The sequence below is a fragment of the Coffea arabica genome, chromosome 7e (genome assembly GCF_036785885.1).
Source record: "Coffea arabica cultivar ET-39 chromosome 7e, Coffea Arabica ET-39 HiFi, whole genome shotgun sequence".
NCBI classification, from domain to species: Eukaryota; Viridiplantae; Streptophyta; class Magnoliopsida; order Gentianales; family Rubiaceae; genus Coffea; species Coffea arabica.
Window position 1 is genome coordinate 39,453,434 of NC_092323.1, and position 18,624 is coordinate 39,472,057.

The following is an 18,624-nucleotide window of genomic DNA, read 5'->3' on the forward strand; positions in this document are numbered from 1 at the left end:
ATTTGACGCATTTCATGTATTTAAAGTGTTTCATGATAGAGTTATGTTAATGCATGATCATATGTTTTCAAGTGTATTTGGTTTAGAAATATGCATTTTCAATGTTAAAAATGGATTTGGTTCAACAAACATGAAAATAGTTTGATATCGGGTGAAATGCAGAATTTGGCCAAGAGAATTAGAGGAAAAACTGTAGAAAACTGCAGTTTTCTACAGTAAATTCGGCCAAATTCCGGCCGGATTAACGGGGCAGCAAAAAATTTTTTCTTTCTAGCTTTCTGGCCAGAATCCGGCCAACAATCCGGCCAGCAATCCAGCTAGAACCTAGTTAGATTCTGGCAAATTTTTTATACTCAAGAAGAATTCGTTGGTACTTCATTTCTTCCTTCTTTTCCTTTTTCACCCAACACACGTTCACATCGAAAGCATATACCACGCTTAAAACCCCACTTTTTACCATTTATCTTCAAATAAATTTCACCGAATCATCTTCCATACCCTCTAGAGTAGTTTTCATGGTTTAAAATCTTTCAAAAACAACTCCAAATTTGGATTCAAGTTTCAAGTGAGATAAGGTTTCATCCTCCTGCATCTTTCAATTGGCCGAATTGGAGTGCATTTCTAGGGGGATTTGACATCATTTGCATCTCTAATCATCACTCAACTAGTTTGAGGTAACACATCATCACTAAACTTTGTCTTTTGATTATTACCATTTATGAATATTTCCTATCTTGTTGGCAATTTCGAATTTCTTGTCTTTATGAAGTTTGATGATTTTTATTGCACTTGTTCATGTTGTTGATGATTATTGATGATGAATAAATCATGAATTGTGAATATTTGGTGAATTTGGTGAATTTTAACTAATTTTATGTTTAATTCGGTTTGGTGAAAAAGTTATATATTAAATGGCCAATGTAGTGTTTTAATTAGCTTTGTGGGAGTTTAGATATTCATTTGAGTAGTCTAAATTACCTAATTGTATGAGAATGTGCATCAGTTGAATAATTTCTTGAATTCTTAGGTAATTCTACAAGATGAGGTGAATTGAAAATGACCTTAATGGATAAAATTCATGAATACACTTATGATCTTTGTGGTCCAATGGTTTTTAGTATTTCATTGATTTCTCAAGAAGGTAATTTATATGTTCATTTGGTGTGTTTGTCTCTATTTTGGGATTAATTTTGCACTTGTTGAACTTTGGGAAAATTGATCATTGGTGACAAAATGCATAAATGGAACTTACTTTGTTTATCATTATGGGTATATTTTGTGAAATTAGCTTCACTTTTCTTTGGATTTTAATGCATATACTTATTTTATATTTTTATTATCTTTGAACATTGTATTGGTTCCACATGCTTGATCTCTTTTCTTTTTTTCCTTGATTTGCATGTTTACTTCGTGATGATTACAAGTTTTTACTCTTAAGAAATTGTTTTATTTTAATTTTATCTTTTAAAGTGGTGCATTAATTGAACTCTCCTTTCCTTGTCAAATAAGATTGAAAATTTATCACATGGCCATGGAAGGATAGCGTAAGTTAATGAGAGGAGAATTATCTCTTACTCTTTATTTGTTTTCCTTTTCTTACATTGAGAACAATGTAAAGTTTAAGTGTGAGGGAGGGAATAATTGGCTTGCTATTTTGTGCCATATGATGATGTTTTGCGGATTTAAATTCATTAGAAATGTTGGAATTATATTTGAAATAATTGCAATGTGAAAATTTTTTGTCAAATTCGGATTTGCCAATAAGGAGTTTTGTCCTAAAGGAAAATTCTGTCAAAATTTTCACTAAAGCCCAAAAACTTTTAAAATTTTTGCTATTTTGTTTAAAAAGGGTTAATTTGTTCCAACCTTAAGCATTGTGATTCTCCCACTTATTGAAACTTTATATGAATTTTGAAAAATATAGTCCTCAGTTAACTTGAAAATGGTTATTATGCAATTAGAATTTTTGCATTTTAGAAAGTATGTCTTGTAATGTGACGCCCCCACCTCTCCCTAAGGCGAACCCTAGGGTATCAGTGGGACGCCTGCCTAACTCTCGTTATGACTCATGCACTCGTTCTAACTTAATACAGAACCACAAGTCAACCATTGACTTAGAATCGAGAAGTACATCGAATATATAAGTCTAAAAACTCCCAAAGTTACCATTGTAATTACAATCCAAAACACTCAATTATAACAAAATTTACACTTTAAAAGTCTGCAATATCATACAAAAGATATGCTAGTTTCAACCAAAAGCCGCTAGTCTAAAATCTCCAATTTCCACCTCCAAAACCTTTTAAGAAAAACAAACTTAAAGGGATGATCTAACGCTTAGTGAGGCCAAGAAAATTAAGCAAGTAAACAAGTAGTACCAATCAATTAAATGACATACTTGAAAGCAACTTTAACATGAACTTTCATTTAAGTGCACAAGTAGGAGATAAACACACATGAAAGGATACAGGAGCTCTTAGAGCTATTTCCACGTCTCGACCGATTCAAGTCACTGGGGGTTGACCTCTGTCAACTCAAGAAGCAACATGACCGTAGCTCTCCACTTACTTCCTCCATCCAACATTATACCCACTCGGATCCGGAACCAAACAAGCATGAGGTGGCGATACTATTTGAGTATACCAAGCGAGATCTCAAAAGATCAAGTTACAATATTTCTCAAGGTTCACCAAGTTTCTTGACCAAACCCTTGCCGGCTTGAGTTACTAGGTTAGCCAATGGGTTTGGGCGTCCCCACAAGCACGAGTGGTCGATGAGACAACGCTCCAATCGACTTAAAATCAGTCATAATACTGAGTCGGTATGAGAGGCACCTCCCACCCGAATAGGGTGTGGTACATGCTGCCGCTCAGAGAATCAATTATAGCACTGAGTCGGTATGAGAGGCACCTCTCACCCGAATAGGGTGTGGTACATGCTACTACTCAGTGCTCACGAGTTAAAACAGGTTCGAGTACAAGTGCAAGTCATGCACATTCATTTTTCAAGTAATGAGCATTCAAGAGGTAGAGAATGAGGGCGATAAAGTACACACCTGTCTCGGCAAAATCACAAGAATCACATAGCACTTGTACAATTATGATTTCAATCATAATAACAGGAAACATGCACTTGACACACACCAAAAATCATGGCAAAGCAAGGACAAAAACAAGAGGTCAGACAAGCTCCTCGGCGTCCACGAGACCACCTGAGAAATGCACAACCACTGTTACCTAGGTACTCGACCAAGGTTAATAAGAAAATATCCTCTTGCTACCCACGCTCAAAAGCTACATGTTCAAATCGAAGTAAAAGAGATTTTCTCGCTTAATCATTGAAATAATACTCAATTAAAATTTAAAAGTCGCTTTCGAGTCAAGTCATGGCAAGAAATCTCAATTCCTTAACTTTTGGCACGAAAATCGAGAAAAAGGAAGATGGTTTTCATATTTCAAAACTTCTAATCCTATGCCCAAGTTTTAGAATATAAAGGAGCGTTCATGTTGTCAAATCTTATGGAGTCAAAATCCATCAAAACGCTACTTATTTTCATAGTAAATATTGTGGCTAAAAGTTCCAAGTTTAAAATATGAAGCTAGTGAAACCCCTCAAGAAGTACTCTAGCTAAAACTTGGAACTTTGGTTCATTTTCATGAAAATGAAAATAAGTAGCCACAATATGAAATTTCTCTTTGAAATGAAGGGCATAAGACTAGGGAGTGAAAATCCAAGGGCATAGGACTAGGGAGTGAAATCCATTTTTTAAGTATGAAATGAAGTGCAAATAACCAAGAAAGTTATGCTTGTGACCTAGAAAATGTTTCCAAGTGACTTTGGAGTGTTGTCACTTTCCAAGGAAAAATTCAGTTTTGGGCAACCTTCTTTAAAAAATCATAACTTGAGTTTCATAAGTCCAAAATTTGCAAATCTTAAACCGTTGGAAAATAGACTCAACGAACTAAAACTTTTAGAAGACACTTTTTCCAGATTCAAATCCGAAATCAGTCAAATCTTAGCTCCAAATCACTGTTTTAGGAAGAGCAGAGCAAACAATCTTGCATTTTTAGTGAAATTTGGAAATTTGGCAAAATTCAAAGAAATAGAATCAGCCCTTGAAATTTATACCACTGAAATAATTCCAAGTCTAGTTTCAAATGCAATAAGTGGAATCATTTCGGATGTTTCTACACCAAGATACAACAGTTTCATAAATGCTGATTTGTGAAACTTGGTTCACGAATTTCCAGCTTTGGAGCACTCGACATAGTTTCAAAATCAGGTCATAAATAAGGGTTTTCAAAATTAGCGTGGTTTATGGTGTTGAAAACTAGATTCAAAATGCTAAAAATCATTAGAAGAAACTGTCTTCAAATTCGTTTCACAAGGGGGACAAAAGTGAGCTACAAACTGCAGCTGTGCAGGTCCACCGGTAAAACAATAGGAGAAATTCAATCAACTTTGCCGGTTCATTACGGCTCATAGAAAATGAATTAGCAGGTGTATTTTATACTTTTAGAAAGTTCTCGGAGTCTAGTTTCATATGCCACAAACGGCACTTGATTTTGACTCCTGTACAAAAAATTATGGCCTGTTGAGTATACACTGGACGGCTATACTGATTAGAAGTTTTCCAGGTTTGCTTCCTCACTTTAACCTAACCTTTTCTCAACCAAATGAAATGCTTTTTGGGAGATAATTTACACACATATACACCAACATATAACAAGCATTTTGGCATGAAAATAATCACAAAATTTGAAATTAAAATGAGGAAAACTGAATCAGCAAAAATTAGACAGTTCATGCTCTTCTTTCTCTTCAACTTTTCTTTTCAACTTTCACAACCAAAACCAAGTTGCCATTCACTAAAAAAACAACCAAACAAACAATAACTCCTCAAGGCCACTACCTAAGAATCCACCTCAAGACATCTACCTAAAGTCAAGGTTCAAGGAACCCATCAATAACCCAAGCTTAACTTAGTTAAAACTAACCAAATTCTAACTAAGAGATGAAAGAAAATGAGGGTTTTGAGGGGTTTTACCTTCTTCCCAAGAGTAGTGAGCAAGACTACAAGAAACAAGTTCTGAACCACCAAGTATCTTCCTCCTCCAAGTCTCCTTCTAAGCTTGAGTGATGATCCAAGAAGATGAGCAAGATTGGAGTGAGTTTTGGGAGGAAAAAGGAAGAAGATGAAGCTGAAAATTTTTTGGTTAAAATTGGAGAAGGGATGGCCGGCCAAGGGAGAAGAAAAATTGGAACTTTCTTGGCTAATTGGGAGGTGAAGTGCACGGCCAAGGAAGAAGAAAGAAAGGGAATGAAGTGTTGGTCAATTTTTCTTTTACTTAAAGGCTAAGAGTAGACCAAATCAAGGTCAAAGTTCCATGGATGTTGCGACAATTGTCCTTCCAAGATTAATCCTCATCCTATTATCTTCTAATCACTAAAATATCTAACTAATTTCTAATTATTTCTTAACACCTTATAAAATAATATTCCTTAGTACAAAACTCCTTTTAATCTTCAAAAATTTATTACACTTACCGTATTAGCGGGTCCCACTTCCATAATGCACTTCAAATTTAATATGCACTAACTTATATATGAAAAATGATTTAAAATGTGATTCACTTGTAAAAATATCTAGGAGATTAAGATAATAAAATAAACTATAGAAAATGTATTCGAAGAAATAAAATAAAATAATATAAAATAAGAAAATTTTCGGGACCTCACATATAAGGTAAGAAAAAATATGCCTATAATTTTGCATGCTTAATGAGATTTCTCTTCTTTACTTAATTTTACAAATAAATGATTGATATAGTCAATAAAAACTATACTCTTTCTTTGATTATTGTTATGTATTTGCTAAGAGGGAATGTTTATTTATTGTCTTTTACTTTAAAAAAGAGAAAAAAAAAGACTAAAAAAAAGAGACAAAAAAAGAAAAAAAAAAGAATAAGAGTTTTTATTCTATTCCAATGATTCTTGTACCAAGTAACCAGGAGTTGGTATCTACAAATATCAACAGTCGTGTAAGAAAGTACTCGAATTAAGAGTATGCATAGCAACGTGTGTAAGGATTGAAGACAACCAAGTGAAAGAGATAAGCAGTGTAAAGATCACAAACGTAACAATAAATAAATAAAAAGGAAAGAATTGCAAACCAATTAACTACCCAACTCCTCTTGAGCTTGTAGATTAATTCAAATAAGTTTCTTCAAATTGATGAATTACAATCACTCTTGCGTACAAAGGAAGGTTCACCTCCTCCTTGCCCCGAACACCACTCGATCAAGCTAAAAAGTTTTACTATCCCTCAGGACAACCTTCACAGAACTACACTCATGAAGTATTCACTCACAAATGAAAAGCTTACAATGAATCTCACACCACTAAGACTACAAATCTTCTTTGAAGAGTATTTTCTCACAAAAATCACTCTAGATCTTTTGTATCTTCAGTGTGCAAAAGTTGTTTGATGTATCTGACCAACCACTATTTATATAGGACCAAGAAAGTGCCTCATTAATGCTTCCAACGGATAGAAAGTAGCTGAAGAGTCAACTAGCCGTTGGAGTATCGGACGTCCGGTACTCCTGTTTTATGCGTCCGACAGCAGACAGTGAGTTTGAGAAATTTTTTTCAATTCTATCGGACGTCCAGTGCAAGCTCTTTGTGCGTCCGACAACAAACAAAGAGATTTGAAAATCATCTTGTTTCTATCGGACGTCCGGTGGAGACATATTCAGCATCCAATGGTTTCGTCGACTTCGAAGGATCCTATCGGACGTCAGAAGCATGCGTCCGAAGTTATGCAATGATTATCGGACGTCCGGTACTGTTATCACAAGCGTTCGACAACTTTCAGCAACCTTTATCTTCTTTTAATTGCACTTGTTCATGGAATCAAATAACTTCATAACTGAAAGTATATCTTGAAGAAATAATAGTATTATCCATTATTTTGTAAACATTAAAAGTTAGGGACCAAGGTCAACATTCTCTCCCTTTTTGATGATGACAAAACAATGGATGGAAAAAGGAAAAAGATTGAGCAAATGAGCATAAGCTTCCCCTCACTCATTGCATCCAAACTTATAATCTCAGAATAACTCCCCCTAACACATAGCATCCATTTCTCCCCCTTTTTTGTCATCATAAGATGAGAGTAAAAACCAGCTACCAAAATCTAGCAACAATAACAGAGAATCCAATATTCCAAACAGAGAAATGATAGCAATCACCAACATATCACAGCAAATCATCATGATATCAGCATTATTCTTTTTTCTCCCTTTTTGACATCATACAAATTCAGTAAAAAATCAAGAAAAACTTAGATCAAAGCATCAGAAATATCAAAAGAGAATTTCAAACAAACATTATGAACAAGAATCTCATCAATCTTACCAATATCTCCTACTTGTTAGAGTTAGTATCATGTCTAACTATCCACATGCATTTCATGCCTTTTTTCATATTCTTTCTCACACAGCAATCACTTTTCATGTGACCTTTTTGTCACGCTCCGAACCCGCATGTGCCCGTCACATGACATTCGCTGTACTCCCAAGTCTCACTCAAGAATACAAGGCTACATTAACTAATTTAACTTTAAAGGTACTAAATAATTTAACTAGATAAAGTGCGGTACAAACCACGTATAAAAGAAAGTCTACAAATGTTCAAGACGTTCGTACATTTATTCTCTGATTGAAACAGCGGATATAGAAGTAAATAAAACTAACAACTAGAAGTAGCTAACTTGCCAACTTCTTTTCATCTAAAACTACTAAAAGTCATCCTCAAGGTCTTCTACGTAAACCAATTCATACTCTTCAGAATCAGCAAAAATGGTAAGAAGTGGGTTGAGCGACACATCGCTCAGTAGGTAATATTTACCCCTCTGTTGGACCATGCACTCTTAGTTTTATAGATACATATATATATATATATATATATATATATATATATATATATATATATAAGTACAACTCAAATCGTTTGCAAATCATTCACATCCATAAATTTTAAAGTAACGTCATTTATAAAACAATCAGTAGTAAAGAATGACAAGGAATTTAAAAGCACTTTATTGATACCCATACATGAGAAATCGCAATGTCACAAATCACTTTGTAACAATTCATAAGTCTCTTCATATCCATTCATGAATCATCCCATAAAACGTCGCATATCCGTTCATAAATCATTTCAAAGCAGTTCATAAATCATTTCATATCCGTTCATAAACCTTCTTTCAGTTCAGCTCATAACAAGTACATGCAATGACCGGCTACTGAGTACTCAGCCTAGAGATTAGACCCCTTCTAGGTGGGTGGCCAATAGATTTCATGACTATCGATTGATCTCATTTCATTATTGGGTCAGTCGGCCGGACTTTATACCAGACTACCATGACCTTCTCAATCGGCTGGGCTTTATACCAGACTACCATGACTTTGTCAATCGATTGGGTTTTATACCAGGCTACCATGACTTTTTCAATCGGTCAATCGGTTGGGCTTTATACCAGGCTACCATGATCTCGCCAATCGGCTGGGCTTTATACCCGACTACCATGGCGGTTAGATAGGACTATAGCCCCTACCGTCTATTCCATGACTGCTCTGAGCTTTACTTGTCAAAATCCATTTCATATACCGTATACATAACTATTTGCTTTCATAAAAGATTCAGCTCATTTTGTATATAAGAACATATCCAAACATTTCAAATAAGTCACATGGTCCATTTTTGTATAGTAAAATATAACTTTCATAAATATCCAAGTAAAGCATTTAATCAAACGCCTTTCGAGTCAACTCAACAAAATCGGATTGAAAACAAGAATTTCGTTTTGCACATTTGAAATCTCAGAAGGGTAAATACCACCTACCTCTGTTTGGCTGCTCAAGTAGAACTACCTTAAATCCTTGTCTCGTACCTATCAAATGCATAGGTTCCCTAATTAGTTGTTACTTCCAATAGATGCATAAATATACAACCTCTAAGTAAGTACAAGATTCATGTCTAGACTATTATATGGACCCTACTAGCATTTCCCTCAAATTGGACGATTTCTATTTTTGGAAAGTTTCCTAATTTGGAAAGTTCCTGTTTTTAGAAAGTTTCCTAATTTGGAAAGTGTTCATTTTGTAGAGTTTCCTAATTCAAAAGAAAATAATTATTCATAATCCTGTCTATTATCCTGACTACTATCTTACTATATTTATTTATAGTTCATGATTATCCAATATTATTATTATTATTATTATTTACATATTTCGTTTAACTATTTAGAACTTAACCTACTTTGTCTACATTAACCTAATAAGGCTAGATAAAGATGTTTTAGATTTTCTTTTATGCATTTAATTAAGTATAATGTTTACGTGGCCAACCCTTCAATTCTAACCATTGCCTTAAATCGGGCCTTGAATTTAATGTTCACGATATACCATAAAAATGGACTAATTATATTTAAAATTCATTTACTAAACTTTTATACTATAGTTTGGCCCAAGTTTAAATTGCCTCCCTTTTTACTTATTTATTTATTTTTATATACATATATATATACATTTTATTATTATTTTTATTTTTCCTGGGGTGGGTCTCATGGTTGGCCAAAGGCCAACCATGTCTGACCATGGTCGCCAGGCTCTCTGGCGACCCAAATCCTTCACTTGGTTGGCCGAATAGGCCAACCATAATTTGCTTCATTGTCGCCAGCAAGTGCTGGCGACATCCATATTTTTTTTTTCTTCTTGGGTTGACCGAAAGGCCAGCCCCTGGGGATTCTTTTCCCTGCGGTAGTGTCTGGCCGCCGCTGCTCCTCTTTTTTTTTTTTTTTTTTCCTTCTTCTCTTCTTCAACAGATTTGGGCCATTCATTCACCTAAGAACAAAATCTAACACCCTATTTCCACTAATCCAAATATGAATCCTTCTAAATTTCTTATAAGAACATATATATCTACATATATGTAACAACATTACATGTTCATAAATTCCCTAGAACAATTAATACCACAACTAAAACTTGCAAGAGGGTTTTCTTGAGTGAACGGAGATTTACAGGTTTAGGTGCCTAGTCGTCGGATCAATTGACGGTGTCGCCTGCTTCTCCTTCTCTCCTCTCCGACGGCTCTTGCTCTAGGGAGACAGACGAAAGAAGGGGTTTATTTTTCTGTCTAGGTTTTTAATAAAACCCTAAACCTGGCACTACTTACTAGTAGGTGGCTTGGGTAAGAGTTTTACTTTATTAGCCCCCTTATCCCAATCCTACAGTTATTTTCTTTTATTTTCCTTTTTTTTTTTGCATAGCAATTTTATCTTTTTAATTAGTTGAGAAAATAAAATAATAAAAATTGGTGCCAACAGTTGTGGGTTTCACATTCTACCCCCCTTATGAAAAGTTTCGTCCCCGAAACTTACGTACCTTGATCAAAGAGATATGGATACCTATTCCGCATGTCCTCTTCTAACTCCCACGTTGCCTCCCGTGGTGTATGGTTCGTCCATTGCACCTTGACGTAGGGTATGGTCCTTCTCCTTGGAACTTAATCCTTATGATCCATGATCCTCAAAGGAACTTCCTCCAGTGACAAGTTCTCCCTCACCTCGATGGGTTGTCCTCCAAAATGTGGTTCGGGTCAAATACATACTTCCTCAGTTGGAAAACATGAAAAATATTATGTATCCTTGCCAAAGTGGGCGGGAGAGCCAATCGACACGCTAGAGGACCAACTCTATCTAGTATTTCGTAAGGTCCTACATACTTCGGACTTAACTTGCAACTTCTTCCAAATCTCATCACTCCCTTGGTTGGGGATACCTTCAAATATACCTTTTCTCCCGGTTGAAACTCTAAAGGTCTCTTTTTTGAATCCGTCCAACTCTTGTTTCGGTCCTGAACTACTTTTAATCTTTTTTCAATAATTTTAATCTTAATTTCCTCCAAAGTTCATTCCACCAAATTGAGGCCAATGATCAGCTTCTCACCTACTTCACCCCAATATAAGGGGGATCTACACTTTCGTCCATACAACACTTCAAACGGTACCATACCTATACCGCTATAATAGCTACTATTGTACGAGAACTCCATTAGTTTCACTAACCTATCCCAACTATCCGAGAAGTCTAAATCACAAGCTCTGAGCGTGTCCTCTAGTGTTTGTGTGGTCCTTTCTAACTGTCCATCCATTTGGGGGTGGAAGGCGGTATTTAATCTCAAGTCAATCCCCATAACATCTTGGTAGGTCAACCAAAAATCTAGACGTGAGTCTAAGGTCTTGACCCGACACTACTCTCGCAATTCATTTTCAGACTAGATGTCACATTCTTTCCCCTTTTAAAGGTTTCGGCCTCGGAACCTACAAAATATAAATATCAAAATAAGCTGACAAAATTTTCAATGTTCTTGCAATACATCTTGGGAATTATTCCTACAATATCTAAATTGGATTTCCTTATTTAATTCAATCAGGCTTCCGCTGCGCACTCTTATTATCCTCAATACCTCCTATCTTCATATTTATATAGCTTAGATGGACATAATCTCTCTCACAAATCCCGCATTCTAAATTGTAGCTTATAATGCTCCGTAGAGATCAACCTATAGAAAGGATGCCGTAAACACTAACAGTACCATTTCTTCTTTTGTCACACATTTTATCACAACTTACTTATCCATTGTCATAAAATAATCCTTATTTCGATATATGGGTTCCTGCCCACTGTATTTGTAATTGGTGATGGAAATCCCTTATTTTTCTCAAATTTCATATCTATCTAATTTCAAATTCCAGAGAGATCAATAATACCTCAAATAGCATCACTCCTATTTTCAGATCTTATAACCCACTAAATGCCATGGGAATCTTATTTCCTTTGGTCATTTTTTTTTCTTATCTCAATTCAAATTTCGAAAATATTAATATCTCAAATATCATTTCACAAACTTCTTGATGATACAAAAATATAGAAAATTTTATACAAAAATTATCACCAAATCCTCATATTGAAATATAATAACCTTGGTAAAATATTTATCTATGTGTAGAATTTCGAACTCCTACAGGTTTAGAAACTGAAAGTGTTTGAAATACCTAAGTCAACTAACTATACTTCTTTCAACATTAGAATTTAGAGTACAAAGAGAATTTATCAAGAATTATTGTTAGATTTTTCTATACGATAAGGAAAAAAAAATATTTTTTTTGTAGAATACTTTTATCTAAAGCTCTTTTGAGATTGGGTGAGTATAAAAAAAATATTTTGCATAAGATTGTAGGATATAATTATTCAATGTAGTTATTCTTTTTTTTATATAGATATATACATATATATTTAGAAACTATATTTACCAAGCAACTGTAAGGTAAAGGTACATATTTAAAAATTCTGATTAAAAACTATTCGTGCAAATAAAATTTTGGTTTCACCGTTTATTCATTTTTTTTAGGTAAAAAGTATGTAAAATTATATATTGTAAGAAATTTATAAAATATTTATTGCCTGATCATGATGTAATAATACCAAAACTAATAATATCAGCTAGTGTAATAAATGTCTTGAGCATTAGATCTAATTATGGTAAACCTCAAAATAAGTCAACAAAATTCCAAGATCCAGCGTGTATTGCTTGTGTTCGATGACATCATATTGTTGATCATTCATACTTTCGTTGTGCACTCTAATTTCCTCAATATTTTCAGTTTTCTCTATACTAGACTTCAACTAGACATAAGATTATCCATAGATCTGACATCCTAAATGATAAACTTGAAATGTACTATAGAGATCAAAACTTACAAAAAGAACACCCTAAATACCCTTTTATTATTATTATTCCTTTTTTTTTGTAAGTGTCAATCATATCTGGTAGGTGGGCTTGGTTGCCTTTTCAACTTAACATATACATATAGTCACCACTTACTTACTAAAAGTAATCATCATCTCACTACCTGAGGTCATTCCAGTAAATTCATAACCTAAAATTCTAATACCATTAAATGTTATGGAGTCACTTATTTTCTTTTAATCCCTTATCCATTTCATTCCAATTCTCAAAATCACAAATATCTTCAGTATCTTTATACCTACTTTCAACTATTACAATTTGAGCTATAATACTACTAAAAAGTCACAACAATCTCTTATTTCTTTTGATCTATTTTTCCATCTCCTTTTAATTTCCAATAGAAAATACTTCAAATACACATAATATTTCCTACACGTCCGACATCTTAAACGTAGAGTGTACTACCAAAATTACATCCAATAGAAGGACATCATAAACACCAATTGTACCATTTCAACTATTCACACATGCAAATTTTCAAGCCTATTTATTTAGTCACAATTGATCATTTCCTAGGGTATACTTCATCTAAAGAGTAAATCGTGCCTCAAACTCTGTTATCATTAAATATTATGAAAATCTCTTATTTCACAATATTCTATCCAACCTCATTCCCATTTTCTAAAATCACTAATATTACAAATATCATTCAACATACATCTAGATCGCATAACCTAAACTTTGATAACATTAAAAATCACATGAATCTCTTATTTCCTTTAATCCTCTTTTCTTTTCATCTCATTTCAATTCTCAAAAACCCTAATACCTCAAAAATCATTTCACATACTTCCAGACCATATAACCTAAGCTCTGATACCACTAAAAATGTCACGCCCCGAGCCCGCATGTGCCCATCACATGACATTCGCCGTACTCCCAAGTCTCACTCAAGAATACAAGGCTACATTAACTAATTTAACTTTAAAGGTACTAAATAATTTAACTAGATAAAGTGCGGTACAAACCACGTATAAAAGAAAGTCTACAAATGTTCAAGACGTTCGTACATTTATTCTCTGATTGAAACAGCGGATATAGAAGTAAATAAAACTAACAACTAGAAGTAGCTAGCTTGCCAACTTCTTTTCATCTAAAACTAATAAAAGCCATCCTCAGGGTCTTCTACGTAAACCAATTCATACTCTTCAAAATCTGCAAAAATGGTAAGAAGTGGGTTGAGCGACACATCGCTCAGTAGGTAATATTTACCCCTCTGTTGGACCATGCACACTTAGTTTTATAGATACATATATATATATATATATATACAAGTACAACTCAAATCGTTTTCAAATCATTCACATCCATAATTTTGAAAGTAACGTCATTTATAAAACAATCAGTAGTAAAGAATGACAAGGAATTTAAAAGCACTTTATTGATACCCATACATGAGAAATTGCAATGTCATAAATCACTTTGTAACAATTCATAAGTCTCTTCATATCCATTCATGAATCATCCCATAAAACATCGCATATCCGTTCATAGATCATTTCAAAGCAGTTCATAAATCATTTCATATCCGTTCATAAACCTTCTTTCAGTTCAGCTCATAACAAGTACATGCAATGACCGGCTACTGAGTACTCAGCCTAGAGATTAGACCCCTTCTAGGTGGGCGACTAATAGATTTCATGACTATCGATTGATCTCATTTCATTATTGGGTCAGTCGGCCGGACTTTATACCAGGCTACCATGACCTTGTCAATCGGCTGGACTTTATACCAGGCTACCATGACTTTGTCAATCGGTCAATCGGTTGGGTTTTATACCAGGCTACCATGACTTTTTCAATCGGTCAATCGGCTGGGTTTTATACCAGGCTACCATGACCTCGCCAATCGGCTGGGTTTTATACCAGGCTACCATGGCGGTTAGACAGGACTATAACCCCTACCGTCTATTCCATGATTGCTCTGAGTTTTACTTGTCAAAATCCATTTCATATACCGTATACATAACTCTTTGCTTTCATAAAAGATTCAACTCATTTTGTATATAAGAACATATCCAAACATTTCAAATAAGTCACATGGTCCATTTTTTGTATAGTAAAATATAACTTTCATAAATATCCAAGTAAAGCATTTATTCAAACGCCTTTCGAGTCAGCTCAACAAATTCGGATTGAAAACAAGAATTTCGTTTTGCACATTTGAAATCTCAGAAGGGTTGTGGCAGCCCCACCTCCCCCTAAGGCAAACCAAAGGTTCGGCGGACCGCCTGCCCAGCTCTCGCCGGACTCAGTCATACTTCAAGCAAATCCGAAATAAAACCACAAAAAAATTGAAATAAAGCAAGTCCGAAATCCAAAACTTAACGTGAAACTTATATGCATTTCTATCTCGAAAGGGAGTACGAATTCAAGAGTACAAAGGTTCTCAATTCTTCATACATCCAGCCCGTGCCAACGCTAGGGCGAGAACCATTACAAAATTCAAAGATCTAGACTAAGCTAGTCTATACAGAGCTCTCATCCTTACTTGCCTTTCCCTGCTAAGGAAAACAAAACTAAAGGGATGAGCTAAAAGCTCAGTGAGGCTCCAATCACATAATCAAACAATGAACTCAATACATTAACCATAGATAACTAATAATTCAAGTAACATTTACAATATAAAGCAATAATACATTCATTAAAAGGATACGTGCTCACGAGGAGCCATTCGTTCATTCATTCATTCTCCTTTCATTCCCTTATTCCTCCAATCATTTGAAAATGCATTTTTGTAAGTAAAACCCCTCAGTCGCATTGACATTCGTTCATTCATTTCATTCACCCCCTCATGGACGTTGGCCAGGCTCCACCAGACTTCAAGGTAATACTCGAGTATACCAAACATTCACCCAGGGTCACCATATCGCCCGATCGAGTCCGCTTCTGGCTCGAGTCGATCGGTAACGAAGGACAGAGCCCAGTTCAGCCAAAAGACTTACATTCATGCACAAGTAACGTTTCAATCGTTCAATCATTGAAAATGTCACAATCATTTAGGTCGAGTGCGATAAAGTACACACTCGCCTAGAAAACTCTTTTGGCAATCATTGAGAGCACTTAACACATTATCAAATATTCACAATAAGCCATGTAGTCAAGGGAAATATAACAAACAAGGAACACTCACCAATTATCCAAATAATTTACTCTCGAGCGTCGGGTTTGTTTCCTGGCTCACAGCTATTTCCTGGGACAAGTTAATAATTTCAATGTAACTATATAATCTGTAGATGATCATTTATCATTCTTACATTATTATCTAAACTATTAAAATCAAGTTTGACCTTGAAATACAAATTTAACATTCTTCATATTTATTCATTCTTTTATTTTCGAAACTTATTGACTTTATTATTTTTAATTCATGTAACAAACCTATCTTCAAGTTTATAAACTTGTATAACCGTTCAAACCAATATACTTTCTTAATCCAATATTAATTATGGCTTATAGATACTCCATTGGTTCTCCTTTTAACAAGCCAAGGTCTAAGTTGTGTGCACTTTAAATTTTATTTCACTACACTAGCCTCTCAAATTTTATAGCCTTTAAAATATTTGTGAAGACAATATTAAATAATTAGAGGCCACTTTACGTATATAACTATCGTGAGTTTTTCACTCAATCGTCTTAGTTTAACTCTACTTATGGAACTAGGTATAGTCGTTAATTCTCAGAACAATCGTAGCTATCATTTATGAAAGCTTACAGGTTGGAAATGAGAAGAAATGCTGGTTAAAACTAGTTCCTCACGGCTAGCATCTTAGCAAGTGCATTCGGAAACAAAATGAAAGGCAACGAGAAAGGCAGCTTTGCCATCCTCTGGTATTTCGATCATAACTAGAGCTACACTTATCGGATTGAGGCAAATTTTATAGCGTTTCAAAGCTAAGATATAGACCTACATTTATTATGAAGATATCGATACCTAGTTGTCACGTTTTCAAGGCCAAAATGGGTCGGTCAGAAGCACAATCTGTTTCATTTCTTGGACAGCAACCAAAACTAGTAACGTTACTTCAAGCTTTCGGCAAAAACGCTATTGTTTCACTTGCTTAAAGCTCTAAATATTTAAAGTACATTCAGTCCAGCATAAACATAGACGAAGAGCATCTAGTTTCAACAGATTACTCAACCCAACAGCCACGCATAACAATTTGACATCAGCTAAGACTTTGGACAACTAAAGCTTCCAGCAGTGCCGCAGTTTAATATGCAACATTTTTACCATAACTCCTTCAGTTTTAACTCCAGCTCATCATGCTAAATACAAGTATTAAACTACCGAGTAACTTTAGATATCAGATGTAAAAGTTTACAGAGAGGAGTTTGAAGGAAAAACTGATCAAAGGTTTAACTCTCTCTCTCTCTCGGCCTTGATAGAAAGCTTCGGACAGCAATCAATCTTTTAGCAAGAAATTCCTCCATTAACTACTTCATTTCATACCCAAATCTAACATGCATGCCAAAACTAAAATATTATGCAATGAACTAAGCTTCAACGTAGGAGTTTAGAACCAAAATATATAAAGAAACTTGGACATTTCTATCTTTCCTCCTTCGGCCAGCATAGCAGAAACTTCCAACTATTTCCTTCAACCAAACTTAGCTTTTCTTAGCTACAATCCAACATGCAACCTTAATATTCAAGTGTACTGAATAACTAAGAGGTTTTTACAGAAAATTTTCTTTGTTTATGGGCTGCAACTCAACAACTCTCGGTTCCCTCCATTTCTGTCCAGTTCTCATCTTTTTCTCCTTTATCAGATTTCTCCTCTGTTAAAACTCATTATGCCTTGCTAAAACTAACATGCAGCTTGTATATATACTCATTTGTGCCAAATAAGCAGAAGGTTATGGTAGATTCTCAACATTATCATCCTAAGATATTAAAATAGTTACAACTTCTAGTTGCTGCAATTTCATAATTTCTGCATACGTTTCTCGCACCAGAACTAATTTCTTAGCTAACTCAACATATATAGCTCATGTTTAATGGATTAAACCAACTAAACAGAAAGTGGTTATAGCATTTACCTCTTCCTCCTAGGTTTAAATGTTGCAGACTGCTTCAATTGCTATTCCAACTCCTCACTCGACCTCCCTGTTCCCTTTTGCCTTCGTTGGTATAGTTTCTTAGTTAGCTGATAGTGGAGCTTGCACTTTCTTTTTCCTCACACTTCGTCTCACTCACTCGAGTCTACTTTAGGAAGAAAAACAAGAAAGGAAGACAACTTTTCTTCTCAACTCCCTCGGCTCTCTCTCTGGTTTATCTCACGGTGATAATAAGCAAAGTAATAAGTAGTTATATTCTTCTGGTTTTCTCTCGGCCTTATTGATTAAGGAGATCAGATTGTTTCCTTTCGGCCACTGCCCAGTTTTTGTTTCTTTTAAGCTGCTCTCTATCTGTCACGGCTTATTCAGCAATTTGGTGATGCATTCCCTTCCTGGCAGCTGTCTCAACTCACCGCTCCAATCTCAGTTAAATCCTAACCTCCCACCGCTTGGAATTTAGCAGTTAGCATTCGGTTCAATGAAATGTATTCCTTTCTCTTGGTTGGTTTCTAAATTCTGATAATTTGTGTGATGGCCGCATGGTAATTAGTCTAGACTTTTAAGGTTAGTTTGGTCTTTTAGTTGTAGTTTAATTACTTTCTAAGGCCTAAATTTTATGATTTCATGTATGAACTCCTACTTCATTTGTATTTTCGGGAAAATTTTCTTACATTGGTTTTGACAC

The 18,624-nt window shown here is 34.8% G+C and overlaps 1 long non-coding RNA gene across 1 annotated transcript; it reads right to left on the reverse strand.

The window, feature by feature from the left end:
- Positions 1 to 15,202: 15,202 nt before the first annotated feature.
- LOC140010988 (uncharacterized) lies at positions 15,203 to 18,372 on the reverse strand. Its single transcript, XR_011818190.1, has 2 exons — positions 17,922 to 18,372; positions 15,203 to 16,071 (listed from the first exon to the last, which is right to left on the reverse strand). It is a non-coding gene; the product is annotated as an uncharacterized lncRNA (long non-coding RNA).
- Between the last annotated feature and the right edge of the window lie 252 nt (positions 18,373 to 18,624).